Consider the following 22189-nt stretch of genomic DNA (forward strand, 5'->3'; position numbering starts at 1 on the left):
ACGCTGCAGTTTGTGCAAAAACAAAAGGGGCTTAACATTTTTGAGCAATAATAATAATAAGAATAATAATTTATTTATACCCCATCCACTCTGGGCAGCTTCCAACAAAATACTAAAATACCATAATGCATCAAACATTAAAAACTTCCCTAAACAGGGCTGCCTTCAAATGTCTTCTAAAAGTCTGGTAGTTGTTTATCTCTGACACCTGGTGGGAGGGCGTTCCACAGAGCAGGCGCCGCTACCGAGAAGGCCCTCTGCCTGGTTCCCTGTAACTTGGCTTCTCGCAGTGAGGGAACCGCCAGAAGGCCCTCAAGGCTGGACCTCAATGTCCGGGCAGAACGATGGGGGTGGAGACGCTCCTTCAGGTATACTGGACCAAGGCCATTTAGGGCTTTAAAGGTCAACACCAACACTTTGAATTGTGCTCGGAAACGTACTGGGAGCCAATGTAGGTCTTTCAAGACCGGTTTTATGTGGTCTCAGCGGCTGCTCCCAGTCACCAGTCTAGCTGCCGCATTCTGGATTAGTTGTAGTTTCCAGGTCACCTTCAAAGGTAGCCCCACGTAGACTGCATTGCAGTAGTCCAAGCGGGAGATAACCAGAGCATGCACCACTCTGGCGAGACAGTCCGTGGGCAGGTAGGGTCTTAGCCTGCGTACCTGATGGAGCTGGTAAACAGCTCCCCTGGACACAGCAAGGGGGTACAGTGGTACCTCGCAAGACGAATGCCTCGCAAGACGAAAAATTCGCAAGACAAAAGAGTTTTTGGTTTTTTGAGTTGCTTCGCAAGACGAATTTCCCAATGGGCTTGCTTCGCAAGACGAAAACGTCTTGCAAGTTTGTTTCCTTTTTCTTAAAACCGTTAATACCCAGGGTGCATTGCTTCGCAAGACGAAAAATTTGCAAGATGAAAAAACTCGCAGAACGAATTAATTTCGCCTTGCGAGGCACCACTGTATATGTCCCTGTTATTAGGAAAGGTGAAGGTGGCCTGCCTCGAGGCAGCACATTTTATGACACAGCAACATACCCCCATTTCCCGTTTGGAAAAATAGGAACGCTTTCAATATCCCAACATTAGAGCATGCAAACACACAACTGCCCTTCACAGGAACTGACTTTGGTTGTAAAGGTTTCACAGCTTCTACCACGATGTTTGCCACACTGCACAGAAACTTAAAAGCGTAAGCTATTGTGGCGTAAAGAGATTGTAATCGAGAACCGTCTTGGCGCTCAGAAACACAAGCCCCTCCGGCCACATCCGGTCCATGAAGGTTTGGCCTGGCCTGGCTGGCGTTTATCAGGTAAAGCTCCTTTCCTTATCACTTTTTGTCTCTCCACCTCAGGAAACAGGTTGTCTCTGCAGTTATTAGAACAGAAGCAAGGATAGCGCACAAGCGAAGTTGAGGGAGAGGGAGAGGAACCAGTCCAGGGAACAGGAGAAAACAGTCCTCAGACGGTGCCCAAGAAATATTTCAGTGGTACCTCGGGTTAAGAACTTAATTTGTTCTGGATGTCCGTTCTTAACCTGAAACTGTTCTTAACCTGAGACACCACTTTAGCTAATGGAGCCTCCCACTGCCACCGCCACACAATTTCTGTTCTCATCCTGAAGCAAAGGTCTTAACCCGAGGTACTATTTCTGGGTTAGTGGAGTCTGTAACCTGAAGTGTCTGTATCCCAAGGTACCACTGTAAATGCTTCCAAAGAGATAACACTGCTAGGGTACGTACACAATATATATTTAAAGAATCCGCCTCCCCAAACAATCTGGGGAAAGTGGTTTGGTAAGGGCGCTGGAAGTTGTAGTTCCACGAGAGGCAAACTACAGTTCCCAGGACTCTTGTGGAGAGGTGCTTTAAATGCATGGTGTTTACGCAGCCCTGGCCAGCTGCTCTTGAAAGTTTCTTGAAGGGCCATAAACCCTCCCGGGTTTATTTCTGTGCAGAAGAGACCATCTGATGAAGTGAGCTTGCACCACAACAAATCTTTCAGGGGACTTTTAGATGCCACAAAACTCTGCAGACTTTTAAGGAACAATACAGCTGACTGGGCCCGGTCCACTGAGTGGATATCTTCCTCAGGGGCAACTTCCTTTCCTAGAAGGAACTGCTCAAGATACAATGATGACACAACCCCTGCTGACCTTTGAGGTTTATTCTCTCGGTCGATTGTAACATTCAAATGGAAGAACCCTGCGTGACATACACAACCCCCCCCCCCCGAAACCTCATGCTTTTCATAGAATCCTAGAATTGGAAGGGACCCAAGGGTCATCTAGACCAACCCGCTGCTGTGCAGGAATCCTGGTTCTTTTGAGGAAGAGGAAAGCAAGCTGCAGGGAGCAGAGATAAGGCCTGTTGCTGAATCTGCTCTGTATCATCTACCCGATTTAGTCCTGCAAGTGCAGGTACCAACACCTTTACAAAGGTACACAGGAGTGAGAATTCTAATGCCGCGTTAGCCATGAAGCACTATGAAGTTTAAATTCCTCACAGTAAACTGACAGATGGAGATCAGCAGTGTTACTACAGTAGTTTTAGGGCTGGATAGATGGCTTCTTATTATTGCTGTATTTTCTTGTACTGCGTTTTATCTAATACCTGGGAGACCCCATTCAATTATCACCTTTAGTAGAAGTACATTCTGTTTCTAGCAAAGACAGGGCCTTTGTGGTGGTGGCCCTCTGATCTTGGAATTCCCTCCCAAAGAAGGTACAACTGGTGCCAATGTTGCATACTTTTTGGCAACAGATGAAAACCTACCTATTGCCCAGGCATTTTTGTACGTTCTATTAATTTCATTTGTTCCAGACAGCTCTTTTGCTTGTTTTTTAGATTCTAATGTGTTTCTGTCTTGCTATATCTTTATTAAGTTTATTTTCTGGTTTTTAATTTTTCGATATGCTATGAGCAAATTTCCTTTTATTCACACTTTTGTACACATACAACAAATGAACCCTGGAACCCACTTTGAGAGGGTTTTTTACCCTTAACAAAGGCGCCTCCCAGAGATTTTGCAATTAAAAAAAAATAAGGTGGCTGTAACGGCCGATAGGATATTTACCGGTAAATGATTCTGAACCAATCAACTGCAAGTACAATACAGTGGAACCTTGGTTTACAATCCATAACCCATTCTGGAGGTCCGTTTGTAAACCAAAACAGGTTGTAACCCAAGGCGCACTTTCGCCAATGGGGCCTCGCCAAAAAAAATTGTTTGTAATCCCCCTCAAAATGGGTTGTAATCCAAAAAAAGGTTGCAAACTGGGAAACGCACTTCCGGGTTTGACGTGTTTGTAATCCAAAATGTATGCCAACCAAGATACATGCAAACCAAGGCACCACTGTATTGCAAAGCTGGAACCAGCCCTAATTCATATACAGTGGTACCTCGGGTTAAGTACTTAATTCATTCCGGAGGTCCGTACTTAACCTGAAACTGTTCTTAACCTGAAGCACCACTTTAGCTAATGGGGCCTCCTGCTGCCGCTGCTGCACAATTTCTGTTCTCATCCTGAAGCAAAGTTCCTAACCCTAGGTAATTTTTCTGGGTTAGCGGAGTCTGTAACCTGAAGCATATGTAACCTGAAGCGTATGTAACCCGAGGTACCACTGTATATACCCAAGGCAGAGAAGGAACGGAAGGGTTGGTTATAGACCTTCTGTATGCATTGGGCAATGATATTTTAAAACAAAGCATGCTGCTCTGAGTCTACCGGACAGGATAGAAGACAAGTTTAAGAACAGTGAGGCTGCAGTGAGACTCCCTTAGAAATAGACATACTGTACAGTGGTACCTCGGGTTAAGAACTTAATTCGTTCTGAAGGTCCGTTCTTAACCTGAAACTGTTCTTAACCTGAAGCACCACTTTAGCTAATGGGGCCTCCTGCTGCCACCACGTCGCTGCTGTGCGATTTCTGTTCTCATCCTGAAGCAAAGTTCTTAATCCGGGGTACTATTTCTGGGTTAGCGGAGTCTGTAACCTGAAGCGTCTGTAACCTGAAGCGTCTGTAACCCGAGGTACCACTGTATACAGAATTGTGCTAGTACTGCAGGCATAAATCTTAGACAAGAAACGGTTGGCAGCGGGTGGAACAAGCCATCATCCCAGAGAGACCTCCTCCTTGTCATTTCACCTTCTCTCAAGGTGGCATTTTAAAAGCAAGGAGCGCCTCTATATGCAACGCCTTTATTCCGTGATAACACCTTCCATGGCTACACAACTATAACATGCAAGAGCTTCCAAGAAGAAGAAGAAGAAGAAGAAGAAGAAGAAGAAGAAGAAGAAGAAGAAGAAGAAGAAGGCTGGCTTTTAAAAACAAAGTATTTCCTAGTCGTCTTGCCAGTGCATGACACCGGTTTGCACGCACCCCCCTCCTGAACTCTACAGATGACTCAGTGGAAACTAGCATATGAAAATCTTGCCTGACCCCCGGCATCGGAACAAACCTCTCACCTTTTTGCTAAGAGTCGCAAACTGTTGTCCCAACTATGATCAAACAGATGGGTTTTCCAACAGTCTGAATCCACTCTGAATAAAACTGTTTCACTCAGAAAAATCTCCTGAACTAACAGTGCAGGAGAACCCCTTTTTCGCCCCGAGGGCCACCTCCCAGGAAGCATATTCCAGCGGTGAGCGGGCAAGAGGCAAAAAGAAGGCGGAGCAACAACGAATCTGAGCGTTACTTACAATCGTAGAATTGCAAAGTTGGAAGGGTGTCCAAGGGTCATCTAGTCCAACCCCCTGCAATGCAGGAATCTTTTGCCCAATGTGTGGCTTGAACCCATGACCATGAGATGATGAGTCCAAGCTAGTGTCTACAACCCTCTCTCCATCCATGCAACCCTGAGGCATTATCAGGGTTCCATGGACACAGGGGGTCAGACTAGATGACCCTCGGGGTCTCTCCCCACCCGACAATTCTAGGATTCCAGCCAGGCCAAAACACGCAGGGAAGACACAAAGCAAGGCGAGTGATTGGTGTGACATTCTTGCTCTATAGCTTTAAAACAACAGAATATAATGCACAGTGGGTCTGCTATTCCCAATCAGAACGTGGGGCGCTTTTCCTGAAACTTCTGCTCGTCTAAAGTGGAGGGTTCAAAAATTTATGTTCAATTCCCCAATAAAGGACTTTTCCTCCACTGCCCATATTCCCTCAAAATATGCAGCTGCAGGGGCCAAGGAAGTCTGCAGAGTACTGTAATTTAACAGCGCTATAATGGGATTTAAGAGACATTCTTCCCGAAGCAGCTTGCAAAATGCACAATGAGTTACTATTTGAGCACGTCTACTTCAGGTGGCGCTGTGCGTTAAACCACAGAGACTAGGACTTGCTGATCAGAAGGTCGGCCGTTCGAATCCCCACGGCGGGGTGAGCTCCCGTTGCTCGGTCCCAGCTTCTGCCAACCTAGCAGTTTGAAAGCACGTCAAAGTGCAAGTAGATAAATAGGTACCGCTCTGGCGGGAAGGTAAACGGTGTTTCCGTGCGCTGCTCTGGTTCGCCAGAAGCAGCTTAGTCATGCTGGCCACATGACCCGGAAGCTGTACGCCGGCTGCCTTGGCCAATAAAGCGAGATGAGCGCCGCAACCCCAAAGTCGGCCACGACTGGACCTAACGGTCAGGGGTCCCTTTACCTTTACCTTGCAAGACTACCAAAAGCCATCACAGGAACAACAATCCACATCATGCCATTTCTGCAGCTTGATTGACCATGAGCCATAGCAGCTGAAGGTCGGGTGGACTTCTGGTGTGTGCAACGTGTCTGTTCTATTAACTGCAGCTAAAGGTCACTGATCCAAATCTCTCTAGGCCTTGATACCAACAGTACCTTTACCCGATCTAGAAATCTATTTTTATCTGCCTTGTTATACGATGAGCTTCTAGGTCTCTTCCCTTTTTCTCCCCCTGCCATTTTCCCATTCCACCTAAACACCAATCCCACAATGACGACTGCAGAGTCTCACCACCAAACCATGGTTTACTGTTGCATCTCAATTCAGCAAACTTGGCATGTCACTGACCCTCGCTTTTTGTCCCCCCTAGAAGCGAGACTGATCTAATTCACAGTACCACTGAGGGCAACCGCCATTAAGGACTGTAAGGCGCACTTTTCCATTTGCATAGTATTATATAGCTAGAAAGTAGTAAATGTCACTTCGCTGTGACGGTTAAAGCGTATGCACACAAGCACATATACCACACCACACCCCCAGTTTCTTTGAGATCAGCAGCACTGCCAAAATCAAATTCTTGTCGGTTTTTGTCCAACAGCAGTTCCTAGGCAGTGGGAACGAGCCAGTAAAATCTGCCCAGCTTGCCAAGAAAACAACGACTGCTATACTACAAACAGACTCAGGTAAACATTGGTTCTCTCCAACTCCTGAGGCCCAAAGGAGCTTATAGGACAGGGATCGCCAATGTGACATCCACGGGTGCTTGAGTGGCTTTAAAAAGCCTTCCTTGTCCCCTCCCCACAGAAAACAGGCCTGAAAGAAGCATTCCACTGTTCTGGTGTATTCTGGATTTCTGCATTACTATGTTACCCTCATTTATGTCTCATTTCCACGCACAGCCTACCCTGGTACAAGGAATTCTCTCACAGTTGGACCAAGACCCACCTGCTGGGTCCTGAGAGCTCTGGAAGTCGATTGCAAGAACTGAAATTTGAGTGCTGACTAACTTTAAGAGGCTTTCAGAAACACAGAAATGCATCCAGTACCAGAAGAAATTATTATTATTATTAATAATAATAATAATTTATACCCCAGCCCCTCTGGGCAGCTTCCAATATAAACTACATAAATTGAAAAGTGGCATTCATTTTAAATTATCATGCGACATTTTCCAATTTATATCATAATGCAGCTACTTGAAGATTAGCCCTATGTCACGAGCGTAGTCCTATTAATCTAATACAGCAAAGACGCATCGATGCTTGTTGCGGCACCCTGTTGGGGCTTAAGCTTTAACGGACACAGTTTCAGACACCCTATTAGCAAAATCACAGAACAAACACACTCGGAACAGCCGTTCTAATCTTTAAAAACCTCTGACACTACACAGGTGAGCAATTCATCCTTGCAAATCGTTGCCTTCAGTGCAATGTCCTTAGAAAACTCTGCTTCCCTGAGGAAGGCAGCAAACTGCAAGGTTCTTCCCACCGGACTTGACCGACTCCATTTACACACACACTTTGTTTGCTCCGACTGCAATAAACTGTATGTCCCACCAATTCCCATTAAACCTGCATCGCTGATACACACCTGGATCCTATATAAACCAATCACTTAAGCTTTACACCTCCTTGAAGCATTTTGCTGCCTGGAGCAGACATCCCACCAACTTTCTAGGACCAGCATTTAAAAGCCTTGAGCTGCGCCATTCAGACCCCGGTTTGCCAAGGAACAATTTCAGCACCTGGGTGCTTCAGAGGATATTCTAGGACTGAGCACACCTTTCAACACATGTTGGGCAGCCTCACGCTGGTTCTGCATCAGAATGCGCCAATCTTCCCCTGCAAACTCCATTCTGTCTTTTGCAGGATCTTGTTCACAAGACCAGCCAGGAACCCCCAACTTTCCCCAGAAAAGCTGGAAGGCCATTGCTATCAAAAACAAGCAACCCATCAAGAATATCTCCAGCACCAACCCCCCTTAAAATGAACACAGCTTTCATGGAAGGAAATGCACCCATGCCCAGCTATCTCTCATTCATTTAATGCACGTTTAATTCACAAGAAGTTCCTGGGAGGTGATGCCCAGCACAAAACTCACTGTTTACAGCAGAACTGACTTCCATATAAATGTGCTTTCATTCAAGAACAAATGCACTTTAAAGCCATCTTTCTTTCTCGCTATCCGGTACTCTGAAGAATTTACTGCTCCCGCACATAAGACACATAGACAGCAGCTTCTTATAAAGGAAAAGGGGAAAAAAGCCATCCACCAAATTCCGGGGAGTAAGTAAGAGAGAATGTTGAAATACTTTATCTGTTTTCAAATACAGGGACATTCCTGCCTGTAGATGGCCTGTTATCATTGTATATCTATCAGCTCCTATTTCCCCTTTGTTGTTTGAAAAGCTCCTCTCTTCCCACATACCTTTGGTCTCTAGGGGCAGATCGCACAGTGACACTAAACCTCAGCCATTAACAAGCAAGCTTTTGATACGCTAGACTCCTATTAGAAAGAATTCTATATAGCTGGTACAACGTGAGAGAGAACTTGAAAAAATGAGTGCCAGGATTTCTGTCAAGGTTTTTCACAACCCTGCATTACTGCTGAGATGGAGATATCCAACACAGCTCATATACCATCTCTGCTCAGTTAGAGAGAGAGGAAATTCCAAGGTAAATTGTGGCTTTTATTCAGTAAGTTCTAGTCCCATACTAAAAGAATGGCAAAACTTTTGCAGGCTTTCGTATTTTGGACTCCCCCCCCCTTTTTTTTTTACCTTCCCTACGGACCTGCCACTTAACTTAAAAATTATGTCTAGTTTAGGCTTTTAACTTTCAAAATGACTTTGGCACACATTAAGAAAAATAAGCATTACACAATACTCGTTTTGCACAATTACGAACAACTGGGTAATGACAATATGGCAAGGCAAATGTTTACAGAGGGAAAGCATTAATCACGTAATAGGTACAATTAAACAACCCATTTGCTCCGTTAAATGTTTAGGTTTCTAATAAGATTTTAATGAGAACTCTCCCCAGCGAAGTCTCCTATCAATACCTTGATAGGCATTTCCTGATGCAAGCGACATCTTTTCAGATGTTACTTTCCACACAGATCACAGCACAACCACCAGTTTTACTGAAATAAATGGATTTCACATCCAAGTCATGAGTTTAGGATCATCGATGCCAAGCTACAACCTACCAGAACAATGACTCATGAATTCCTATGAATTCTGAGTAGGAGTTGCAGTGTTCTGTTACTGCTGTCGTTCCTCAAACCTGGAACATTTCCCCCTTCTACTCCCTTCATCGGAACTTCCCTTCCAAATAACCACAACCCAGTATTCCTCATGGTGCAAAAAGTAATATATCAAAATCTTCAATATCCACAAAATATGCCCTAAATTGAGAACATGCATTTTAACCACTTAATGTTAAAAACAACAACAAAAACACAGTTCACTCCAACTCTCAAAACTAGCAGGTATAGCCAGTGGGATTTCAGACTTTCTACTTTCAGCATCAACTCATCTACAGAGACATCTCTGCATGTTGTAGAAGGCATGCATGTTCTCTGTGAACATAGTTCTCTGGCGAAGTCTGTTGAGCATCCCCAATCCCTTCCATCAGAGATGAGAAAGTTGTAGCTCTTAGGATCTCCCACCATCCTTGATCTGTGCTGGCCATGCCGGCAGTGACTGACAACCGAATTGTCCTTCTCATCCTTTCCTGTTTTTTGCAAACAGACACAGAACGTTATTGCTTAACTCGCATGTCATAGCTGTGGCTTCCCTTATCAACTGGGAGATGGAAGCGGGCAAATTTCTCAATGAAAAATTGGGTAGAATACTACCTGAACGTTCTGCCTTGTATCTCTGGATCAACCAGGCCTAGCAACTTTTTTTTAAGGAATATATCCTGAGCATCCTGACCAGTTAATGGCATAAATGGGCTACTATGCCAGAATCCATGCACGGCAGAGGAAACAAATCATTTGGGGGGGAGCACAGACCCTTCTTTAAATGAATGGTATAACTTATCTCTGGCAAACTGTGCTAGCTTGCAAAACAACTACAAGACGTAAAAGGTTCACTATGGCAACTGATTTTGCAGGGGGGAGGTGCTGTTTTTTTCCACATTTATGAATCAGCAGAACAGAGGAGGAGGTGGCCTGCCACCCACTTATGGCAACCTCTGAAAAGGGCCACTGGATTAATGAAGGATAATGTCTTCAAAGAACAGGCGGGTTATTCATTACGGATGCCTCTTTGCATATAGCTTCCGCCATCTCTGCGTCATGTGATGCTATTTGTTTATTTGCTTACTTACTCTGACATTTATAAAATACTTGCTCAAAAATATCAACAAGTGGTGCACAAGTCCAACTATATGCAAAACGTGACTGAAATACAAAAAAGCCCCACAATTAAAAATCAAATATGCACAAAAAGCATCATGCAAAACAAAGGTAAAGACTGAATTGTGTGTCTGCACAGACTTGCTGAAACAAAGAAGTATTCAGCAGGCCTATAAAACAGTACAGTGAGGCAGGGAGCTAAGGACAACAGGCAGGGAGTTCCAGAGATCATGTGCTGGCACACTAAAATATTGGCTTCATTGAGTAGATGCTAAAAATACACATTAGAAGAAACTGACCAATCCCAGCTACATGGCAGCCCTACTACCAAACTCCTTTGCCCTCCTGTAAGATGTGCCAAGAGGAAACCCCAGTTCTAAAATACTAAGAGTAGAGTCTCAAAAAAGAGCAACTGTGTCCCTTAGGCACACCCACAAAACTACCGTATTTACTCGAATGTCATGCACACCTTTTTTGTCCAAATTATGTTGCGGAAATCAGGGTGCGATTCGACGGCGCATTTACATTCACCACCGAATTCTTTTTTTTCCTTTTTTTTTTTGTTTCAAGATTTTGAAAACCGAGGTGCGCATGAGATTCGATGGCGCATTACATTCGAGTAAATACAATACTCCAAATTTGACCGAACGCCACCGCTCATCTGGCCTCCATAAAGCAGGACATTTATGCCTGCAGTTCAGCCTATAAACATTTCAGGTATGGGCTTGGAAAATTTTATAAAAGAAATGTCTCATCACTATCCCAGCAATGACCTCAGATCGGTGGATGAGCTCACCCATTTTAAAAATGGCAAGTGATTCAGTTTCCATGAGAGACCAGACATGAGCTATGTTCGAAGCGCAAGCTATCCAACCACACCAGTTTTTGGACTGATTATGCATAGAACTTCTGGACTGCTCTCTGTAGCTTTCTGCCAGGAGAGGACTGTGACCAAGAAGACGATGGCGCAGGCAAGAAGGAACATCAACAACACTGCCCAGAAAATACTGTCAGAAACCATCTTGTTCTCTTGGGAGAGGAAAGACTTCCATGATTCCACTATCTTCATCATAATTATTTAGCCAGTAAAACCTAGCAATGATAAGCAAGCAGATACTGTGCTAAAGCAATCCAAATTCAAGTTGAATTCTGTGATGCATGGATTCCTCTTCTGCTTTTAAAAAACATAGGAAGTTGCCTCCTGCAGGTCTAGTCACTGATGCGTCAAGAACAAACCTCGGTTTACAGCTCATGGTTCGTCTGGATTGAGACAAACCACAAACTTGGATGACACGCTATGCCAAACCATGGTGTAGAGCATAGCAGTAGCAGCAAAGGTGATGCAAAACGGCCACAATCTCCTCTCCAGCTGAGCCATGCAAACTGAGCCAGCGTATTTAAAGCAGGGGTCGGCAAGGTTTACCTCGCCTGGGCCAGTTCACTCCAGCGGAGATCCCTCCATGGGTCGGATCGTGCCCATCCGCGATTTCCAGAGTCTGCATCTGCGCAAATGCAGAAGCAAGTCCCCACTGTGACAGTTTAGCGCAGCGTGTGGGGACTTGCCAAGCAGGCGGCTCAGTTCGGGGGCGGCTCAGAGGCCGGTTAAACGACCCCCGTGGGCCACTTGTGGCACATGGGCCTTAGGTTGCCGACCCCTGATTTAAAGAATGGAAAGCTATTATGCCAAATATCTAATTGCCTCAGGAACACAAGAGTCACACAAGCTACAGGTGCACAGGACAGGCTCTTTTTTTGAAGCAGTCGTCCGATTCCCTTTTATAATCGTGCACTTTATAGCCCAAGACTGGGAAAGCCTGTTTTTAATTGCTAGGGGAGCTGTGGTGTAAAAATTAAATACACACTTAAAAGCAAATCAAACTAGGGTTCATTATCTTCAGCCATCAATTTCTAATCTGTGCATTGTCCATACGACAATGAGGAAAGGCTGGCTGTTATCTTCTGAAATTAACATGGCTTTCCCACAAACCACAGTACTGAGAGGGGTTTTGAAATTTGCTGAGTGCAGCAAAACAGTTCTTATTGGCAGTAGCTCAGTGGCTGGACATTGGCTGTGAATGCAGAAGATCCCAGCTTCAGCCTTCAGGTAGGGGTGGGAATGTCCCTTAGCTGAAATCCCGGTAGGCAATGCTGAGATAGATGCACCCGTGGTCTTTCTTTAAAGCTTCATATGGTCAATAAATGGCGAAGTAATCCTTCCTTTAAACCAAAACATGAAGGGAAATTGAAATGGAATGCATTCAGTCAAGGAATGATGACCAAGGTATGGGGAAGAGGTAATTTCTACCCTAGGCACCACATTTTTAGGTGCCTGGATTTTTTCCCTAGCCTTTGATTACTACTTCATACAATATAAATACACACTCAAGCCTTGTTAAGCTCTTTGGCCTTGTCTCTGCCCTGTATCATTTCGGCTACTTGTTTACATTGAACCGCCCCCAGGAGAAAAGCAAGGAAGAGGATGAGACCCACAAACCCCATTTCACTTGGCCTTGTTGTTAGCCGCTTTGAGACTCCTTAGGGTAGTGATAAAGCGGGATATCAAATCCAACCTCTTCTTCTTCATCATCTCAGAAGCTATGTGCACGACAAGGGATGGTATGCCCTTATGGCAAATTAAAAAATGAACTTCCTAATGAATAGTTGGAAAAGTTCCCTGAGCTTACAAGCTTTAGTGGAGTGAATTAGACAGCTTTTTCTGCCCCGTGCAAAATAAATTAAGCAACAGCACCATTACAGGAATGATTCTGCGAAGCAGCCACCCACAAGTATTATGGGAGAATATTCTAACGATGACAATATGCCACTTTTTATTATTATTATTTTAATCAAAACACCACCTGTCTGCCTCCCACAAATATGTTTCCTGAGGTCCACACAAGAGCTGACTCATCTGCAAGTTCCCACCCCCCAGCCCCAGAATCCACCTTTTTGGAAATAATAATAATAATCCACAGAACAGTCTTCTCCCTGCCCAAGAAAATGAATGTCCATTTCCTACTCCCAATTCTTCCTACGAAGAGGAAAATAGTCATTAGCCCTGAATATTATGCTAGAACCCTTTACCACATGCCAGTTTTCTACAGGAGGGTTGTGTCAAGGCCTAAAAGCAGGCATAGGTAAACTCGGCCCTCCAGATGTTTTGGGACTACAACTCCCATCATCCCTAGCTAACAGGACCAGTGGTCAGGGATGATGGGAGTTGTAGTCCCAAAACATCTGGAGGGCCGAGTCTGCCTATGCCTGCCTAAGAACATGGTTGGTAAACTAAGGCCCAGGGGCCAGATGCGGCCCAATTGCCTTCTAAATCTGGCCCACGGATGGTCCAGGAATCAGCGTGTTTTTACATGAGTAGAATGTGCGCTTTTATTTAAAATGCATCTCTGGGTTATTTGTGGGGCCTAGGAATTCGTTCATATTTTTTTTCAAAATATAGTCCGGCCCCCCACAAGGCCTGAGGGACAGTGGGCCGGCCCCCTGCTGAAAAAGTTTGCTGACCCTGCCTAAGACGAAACAGGGTTGAAAGGGAGAACCTGGTAGAGAATCTGTGTTTCACAGGCCTCGGGCCTTCATATATCTGTAAAACAGGATTTATTTATTTTTCATATGGAAGAACACTCAGTAATGCTGCTTCTCCGTCGCCCAGCAACAGTATGAAGACCAAAGCCATAAGAAAAAAGTCAGGCCACAAACATCCCACTAACATCAACAACTGGTCACAGCTAGACATTTAAATCAGTGTCATTTTATCACTCATAGGTTCCCTCAAAGAATCATGGGAACTGTAGTTGTCTAAGGGCACCGGGACTTAGCTCTGCAAGGAGCAAACTACAGTTCCCAGGAGTATCTGGAGGAAGCCGTGACTGCTAAAGTGATATAAATGTGTTTTAAACAGGTGGTGCCCAGGATCATCTGAGAAAAAACTTTGCCTTTTTGGCTTCATCCTACTTCATCCTAGTGTAATTACACCAGATTCCCTCCATTTCCTGCTTCTTGTTGCAACTGCACTTCCCATACCCCTCTGAAATGAACGGAAGGCTTGAAAAAGATGCTCTGTCTGAAGAAACACGGTCCGTTTAGCAGCGATTTCCCCATTCCTCCTTGTTTTATCTCGCTGGGCATATATTGCTGTTATGCTTGGGAAATCTGAGGCAGGCAGATTATCTTATCCCCACAGTCACTCAGCAAAGTCAGGATTTGAATTCACTTCCAGGCCCAACTCTACACCTACGGGGGCGACAGATCTTTAAGCGAAGAAGAAGAAGAAGAAGAGTTTGGATTTGATATCCCGCCTTTCACTCCCCTTCAGGAGTCTCAAAGCGGCTAACATTCTCCTTTCCCTTCCTCCCCCACAACAAACACTCTGTGAGGTGAGTGGGGCTGAATCCCCTAGTGCGCAGATCGACACTGAGGCTAAACAGTGAGGAATTGCAAAGTGCACTCAGTAGAGGCCTCTCTCTCCGGTAGGAAGGAAATCAGTGGTAAAAATTCCAAACATTCCAAGCTGCACCTAGAATTACCACCTCTACATGAGAGATCAGTGCTGAGCAGACATGATACAAAGGAGATGGTTGGGGAACCTTTTTAGGATTGGCACAGTGCATACTTTGCATCCAGAAAGATTTGGGTTCAACGCCCCCCCCCAAAAAAACCTCCAACCTGCAACCCCAGAAAGATGTAGCAGTCAGCTGGCCTTCCAACTGACAGCCCGGCACTCCTATTCAAAAATATACTGTAAAAAACGAAATAAATTGGTCCCCAAATGAATGTTTGGTTTGTAGGTGGGTCCTAGGTCTGAAAATGCCAAAGACTGCAAAGCTCAATGGTCTGACTCAATATAAGCCAGCCACACACTTCTGCAGCCAGAGTAATCAGTTCCAAACACCATTTTCCCCAGGTTTCAAACAGCCCCCCCTCCACAATTTTTTTTTGAGAAGCACATTCTTGACACTTGAGTCTTCTCTTCCTCCTCCTCCTCCGCCCCCTCCTTTGCCTTCCTCTTCCATCCCACAGACAAGATCTCAACTGTACAAAGGCCAGAAGATAACTACTGGCGGAAAAGAAAAGAAAAGTGAGAGAGAAAAGGGGTGCAATTAAAAGATTCTGCCTTCAGAGAAAGCGCTCCCCCCCCCCTGCAACTCTTTGGACTCGGTCCGAGCGAATTTCTCTTTGACGGAATGGCAAAGCACATCATCAGAGGGGCAAAAATAAATAAAAGTAAGAGCTAATTAAGTGAAATGTTTTCAAGGATGGGGAGGGAGGGAGAAGCAAGAGTTTTTGCTTCGCAAAGTTTTTCTTCTCCTCCTCCCCTCCTTCTTCCAGCGTTCCATTTCCTGGTAATGTGCCATTTTGTTCGAAGGGGGTGGGTGGCGGTAGGAGAAGAGAGCGTCTGGCACGGGAAATCAAAAGTTTCCAGATATATATTTTTTTAATTTCCCCCCTCCTTTCTCCGCCCCCCCCCGCTCCGTTTGCCAGTGGCGTCAGCGAGGAAGGGAGGGGCCTGGTGGGAGGACGGTCTGGAGGAGAGACGTCTGCGTGTGTCTCGGTCTCTTTTCTCCAACGTGCCCCCTGGATCCAGACATTTTGGAAAGGCTTCGGCTCGCCTTCCCAAAGCGCAAAAATTAATAACAAACACCGGGGTGGGGTGGGGGGACAGGGTAGCCTCTGGCTGCGTTGCAACTACAGGAAGGAGCAGCAGCAGCGCTGGCTGGTTTGCTTCCACCTGAAGGGTATCAAAACCTCCTCCCGTCCAAGGCATCATCCAGAAGGGGGCTGCGAGGCAGTGCGCGACGCTGGCGCGCAGCGGAGGAACCCCCGGGCCAAACCTTCGCCTTTGCGCGGGCCGGATTCCATTCCCCCGTCTGGCCCTCCCCGCTTTACTCACGCGCAACACAACCCCCCCCCCCGTCGTTGGCAGGGAGGGGCACAGTTTGCATTCACGAACGAACATATAAGATCCCATATGGAGACAAGGAAAATCCCATTTTTACGGGGGTTGGGTGTGTTGTTGATTTTTATTTTTTGCACTGAAACCTGCGTTGCTTTGTTGCTTTTAAAAAATATATATTTTAAATAATGCGATCCTTTAAGTTTGATGTGGATTGAGGGCAAGCCGGGAGGCCGGAGATGGAAGCCCCTGTTTAAAGCACACGATAGGAAGTGCGCCCAAGCAAAAGGGCGGGCAGCCGGGCAGAAAAGGCAGCGGCGAGGAGCCTGTCTGGATTGCTAGGTTATGATGGTGTGTCTGTCTCCCTCTCGCCTTCCCAGTAAAAAAAATAAAAATGCACACACACGAAATCGTATTGCAGCTCTAGCACTCAGGCTGGGCTCCGGCACCAGCAGCAAACCGTTTTCTTCCCTCCTCCATTCCACGCAACCAGACCCACAAAATATATATATCAGGCGCCCGCGTCTCCGCCGCTAACCCTTTGCATCCAAGGCCTCGTTCCCAAGCCAAATTCCAGGAAATGGGCGGGGGGGGGGGAGAGCGAGAGAAGGAATGGACTTCTCCTGCCACTCTGAATTTGCAACGGCGAGGAAATCGGTGCCCAACCAAAAGGACCCGGAGAGAAACGCATTCTTTTTCCACCTCTCCAAAAAAAGAGTCTACTTCGCATTCTCTTCTTCTGTTTCCCCCACCCCAGCAAACATTTATCCCCTAAAAAAATAAAGAACTGAGCAAGCCTTGAGTCCCTCATTGCTCCTTCCAGAGAGTTTGCGTAAGCAAGGACCCGAAAGTACTGGAAAAAATAGTGGTGTAACTTAAACGAGGAGTAATTGGGCAATGAGGCGGCGAGGGAGAGAGGGGCGCACGGATCGGAGAGATCCTAAGGCGCCGGGAAAGGAGCAAACTGGAAAGAGAGAAAACCCAAAACTTTCCGGAGATCCCTCATTGCCCCTTCTCTCCGGGGAGCCTTTGCCCCCCCCCACTTTACTCCCCACCGCCTTCCCGATCCCGACCCCCAAGGCAAGCCCAGGCTAGACGCATCCTTTTGAGCACACACACCGTTCACACTCGGGGAGTTTCCACTTCGGAAACAAAAGGAATCCGGATTGGGAAGAGGCGTGGGGGGGGGGCCGTAGCAAAACCCACTCGGAGTAGTAAAAGCCAGAGAGGTGTTGGGGGGGGGGGAGAGAAGCTCCAGTATTTCCGAGTTATATTAGACTCGGCGTCTTAATTTTTTTAATTGCAATCAGAATACAAGCCCCGGAGCGAATCTTTTCTTTGCATTTGCAAACCGGGGCGGGAAATCCGCCTCTCGCTTGGTATTTTCTAGCCTGGGGGGGATTGATACGGGGGGGGGGGTGGGAAGGAGAGAAAGACGCCTAATAAGAGCAGCCTTTTCGCTTACCTTGTGTTGGAAACGGGGGCTCGGGGGTGCTGTCTTGGAGAGAATGGCCCTGCTCGTTCTTCGGAAGAGGGAGGCGGGCGGGCAAGTCCGGTAAATCCCCGGGCTGTGTGGCTGGGCGGGCAGGCGAGCGAGCTGGAATAACTACCAGTAGGGTTTGGTGGGGGATTCCGCCATGTCAATGATGTCGGACCACATGGGGATTTGTGACCAGCCCACATACCATACAGTCTGGATTAGAAGCTACTGTGGGAAAGGAGAGGGGGAGGGAAAAAAAGAAATCAGCTGAGGAGGGAGGCGGGCGCAGAAAAACCAGAGCCTGGAGGAGGAAAAGGAGAGGGTGGGGAGAGAGAGAGGGGGGGGGAAAGAGGCACTTTGCAAATTTATTAACCGCTTTGCGTTAAAAAATAAAGCACGGAGTGCTCCCTTTATTTCTTTTTTTTCCCCTCCAGCAAGACTGAGGAGTTAAAAAAAATTATAGTAAGATGATGATGCTAGGAGCAAGCGGGTCTACCCAGACTGCCATCTCAACACACTTTGCTCAAGAGTAAACCCTACTGGGACACACTTTGCAGAGCCTTACTGAACTTGGGGAAGGGGGCTTGCCTGCAAATGAGCATTCATAGGATGGGGTTGAAATGCTACGCGCCCTTTCCTGGAGAGTCACCTCACCAGCATCGCTGGACTCGCTTGCTCTCGAGTAAGAGCGCGCAGGTCCGAGCTGCATGCCAATGCACTCTTTTTTCCCTTTTTTGAGGGAGGTTTCTCAGTCTGTACAAGCGTGCATTGGATCAGACTGCGAAGAAGAGGCGGGAGGCTGAAGGGGGCGCCTCTGAACACACGCCCCCCCCCGCATTCTCCCAGGATGCGCTAATTCATTCCTCTCCCATTCATCTGCCACACACCCCACACCCCGTTTGCGGTTTGTTACCCCGCAATAATCCCCCTCGAGGGCACATAAAACAAAATCAATTAATAACAGTTTAGTTATGCTGTGCCTTAACATTAATCTCATGCTGGAGACAGAACGAGGATACAGAATAATTGCCCCAACAACTGCAAGTTGAAAACCAAATTGGTCATTTCTTCCAAAATAACACAAGAGTTTTGTGTCTGTAACGCAGCAATCTTAGTTATGCCTGTTCATTCACTATGTTCAAAGAAACAGTTTATTCTCAACTGGAAGTATGGATTGGGTAGCATATTTTATTTTTTAAAAACCCATAAGTGGGTTTTTTTTAACAATGCCATGCTATACACTCAGAAGTAAGTCCGACTGAGTTCAATGCGGCTTACTCCCGCATAAGTGGATACAGAATTCCTGCGTTTAAAAAAAACAAAAAACCCATGACTCAGTATATATGGAATGTCTGCAATGCTCCCGTTATATAGTTTTTTCTTTGAAATTAAAAGAAACTGCAACATAGTGTGTTTGTTCTTAACCATACTCTTTTAAATAATAAATAAAAAAGCTGTCCTGAGAAGTCACCCCTCCTGCTCCCAGATGTGTGGGGGTGGGACTGGGACAGTTTCCTGGAAAAGGCACTCTGAACATGCTTAGGAGCAGCCCTCTTATCCCAGCACATCCCAGCTGTGCCTTGGCATTCGGAAGAGTGTCCAGGAGGCCTGTAACATCCACCAACAAAATAATATGAAGCAGCTGTTACATTGGTCTGACACAATGGAAGTCTGTCCACACTCTCATCCCATGCAAACAACTGGGAGCCATATGAAAATGGGCATTTCAAAAGGTTTCGAAACCAGTTTGGCTCCCCATGCAAAATACAAACACAGATTGGGGTGTTTTTGTTTTGTTTTAGGGTTGCCATTTCCACTGCTTGTGAGAAGCCAAATCCACACTGAACCCTTTCTGAAGGGCATGCACACTTTGAGTGAGATGAATCTCATGAAGAAGGATACCAGAACCCACAGAAATTCATGCCATAGTAACGCAAAGGTTCACACCATCTTGTATTTATTAGTACTGCAATATCCTTTGTTGGTTTTTTGCTGCGACCAACTCACATGGCTTGGGTGCCCCTCAGGCAAATTATATAATCACACAGATCTTTATTTTAAATTTGTTGTTTTTTAAATGAGTGTTGTGGAAGGTGTTCAGCACGTGAAAGTGAATGCAGGAATATTTTAACTCTGGCCTGAGGAAAAGCCTGCCATGGAAATTCAAAACTTTGCATGCTTTCCCCCCCAACAGAAGATAAGCAATTGCAGTCTTTTGTCTCACCTATTGATATGTCCTATCTAGCACCAATGCAGCAAAACCACAGAGCAGCACCTAGATCAAAGGACTGTGTGTCCTCCATGTGTCTGTTGTTAGCACACAACTCGACACAGAAATCAAAAGCATTCTCAAAACCTCAACTTCCTCCTCGTTTCATATATCAAATTGTTAACGGAGCAAGTTTTCTGAAGTTTCAAATTAATCAAAGGATAAAGAAATGAGTAAGTTCCTAGCCATCACATAAAAAACTTTTAAGAAGTCTCTGGATGAGATCCCAGAACCCAGGCTGGAGGGCGGGGATTATGACCTCCATTACTCAGAGAGCAAGGTCACAGTGACTTGCGCGCAGCTGACTTTCTCTTCCTTTTGCCTGGCAAAAGAAAGAAAAAAATAAGCTACTTACACAACAGGCAGATTTTCCAGCCTTCACCTTTCAATCAGATTGCATAATTTACAAAGGAAAGAGATTGAAAATTTGGTTTGGCACAATTTATACATGTGCCCTAAGGGACGTGGGTGGCGCTGTGGGTTAAACCACAGAGCCTAGGACTTGCCGATCAGAAGGTCGGCGGTTCGAATCCCCGCAACGGGGTAAGCTCCCATTGCTTGGTCCCAGCTCCTGCCAACCTAGCAGTTTGAAAGCACGCCAGTGCAAGTAGATAAAGAGGTACCGCTCCGGCGGGAAGGGAAACAGCGTTTCCGTGCGCTGCTCTAGTTCGCCAGAAGCTGTACGCCGGCTCCCTCGGCCAATAAAGCGAGATGAGCGCCGCAACCCCAGAGTCAGCCACGACTGGACCTAATGGTCAGGGGTACCTTTATACATGTGCCCTATTGGCATCAAATTACACTCAGTTTCATCCAGTGCTATTTTTCTAGAAAAAGAGGTGTCAGAACTCACCATGAACGCCACCCTTGTTCTCTTATAATGGCAAGGGCACCCATCTGAGAGGTGCCAGAACTCAGTTCCGGTGAGTTCTGACTGAAAAAAAGCCCTGATGATATCAGAATATTTGATATGGCTGCCCTATCTCTCCCTTTGTTTCTTCCATCCTTCCTCATTATTTCCTCCTTTTTCTTCTTTTTCTTCTGCACCTTTTCTTTTTGTCTGCATGTGGGGTATGACAGAGAAGCAACCTTTAAGGTGGCTGTATACTTTATGAAAGGGACGTGGGTGGCGCTGTGGCTTAAACCACAGAGCCTAGGACTTGCCGATCAGAAGGTTGGTGGTTTGAATCCCCGCAACGGGGTAAGCTCCCATTGCTCGGTCCCTGCTCCTGCCAACCTAGCAGTTCAAAAACACGTCAAGGTGCAAGTAGATAAATAGGTACCACTCCGGCGGGAAGGTAAACGGCATTTCCGTGCGCTGCTCTGGTTTGCCAGAAATGGCTTAGTCATGCTGGCCACATGACCCAGAAGCTGTACGCTGGCTCCCTCGGCCAATAAAGCGAGATGAGCGCCGCAACCCCAGAGTCAGTCACAACTGGACCTAATGGTCAGGGGTCCCTTTACCTTTACCTATACTTTATGAAACCCATGCCTAAAACATACTTAAAAATTGGTTGTTGTTAAACCTATATTTTAAAAGTTTTAATTTGTTATAAACTTTTTATAATTACACAATTACATGCAGAAGAGCATGTCTGGGTGATCTAGGAATACTGCAGATTAATTTTAGGGGTCCGAGATGGTGAGTTGGGTTTCTTTAAGGTGCAGACCTCAAATCAAAATCAATGCCTCCCCATAAACCTATAAACCCCTATAAACTTTTTACTTGTCTTTTTACATTTCCCTCTACAATTACTAAGAAATTCTTCCTGAAAACCATATTTATAATGTTCCCGATGGTGTATGTGGTTGAATATATTGTTGTTATTACTTATTAATCACTTGCTACCTAAAAAAAGTTTCCAAGTGACTTATATTTCACCACATAAATGCATTAAACCATAAAAAATGAAGAACGGCCATATAAAACATATTTCTTTTTATAATTCAAGCACACACACTGACAGCACACTAGAGCATTCAATTATCACAATATATCACACACTCCATTTTTTAAAAAAACACATTCCTTTACCCACAGTATATTAGTTAATCTTCCAAAATTCACTAACTCCCAACTCTTTAAAATCCAATAATCTAGGGTGGTTCTTACTTTTTCCATTTGAAACAGATGATCACAGGTGCTACTGTTAATAAATGGATTACAATTCATCTATCTTCCAGCAATACTATCTGGCAGACATATCATATATAGTTATACCTTTGGTTTTGTTCATTGTAACTGTCCCAAAAGACTTGGATTTCGGGCAGGACCACAATATACGGGCCATATTGCCAAATGCTCTTCGGCATCTTATAAAAACTATTATAGGTTGTCTGTGCAGGGGGATCAGTCAGAAGGATAACCATGGGACCCTTCCAGGCATGTGATTCTGTATTCTTGGGATTTAGAATCTCAAAACATCAGATGCTGAACCAGCCCAACCAGTTCCTTTATTTGACTAAAGGCCTTATTAATCGCTCAGCTAA

The 22189-nt window shown here is 45.6% G+C and overlaps 1 protein-coding gene across 2 annotated transcripts in view; it reads right to left on the reverse strand.

Moving 5' to 3' along the window:
• The window catches only part of FNDC3B (fibronectin type III domain containing 3B), a 289308-nt gene that overhangs the window by 256500 nt on the left and 10619 nt on the right, over positions 1 to 22189 (reverse strand). The window contains exon 1 of one of the 2 annotated variants that reach the window (XM_081190006.1): positions 17419 to 17655. The exons of the other annotated variant lie outside the window; for it this stretch is intronic. The gene's annotated coding sequence lies outside the window, so the exon portion shown is untranslated. Of the gene's footprint in view, positions 1 to 17418; positions 17656 to 22189 lie in introns of those variants that run through there. 2 annotated transcript variants of the gene reach the window in all.

Source organism: Podarcis bocagei, assembly GCF_964188305.1.
Source record: "Podarcis bocagei genome assembly, chromosome: 4".
Classification (NCBI taxonomy): Eukaryota; Metazoa; Chordata; class Lepidosauria; order Squamata; family Lacertidae; genus Podarcis; species Podarcis bocagei.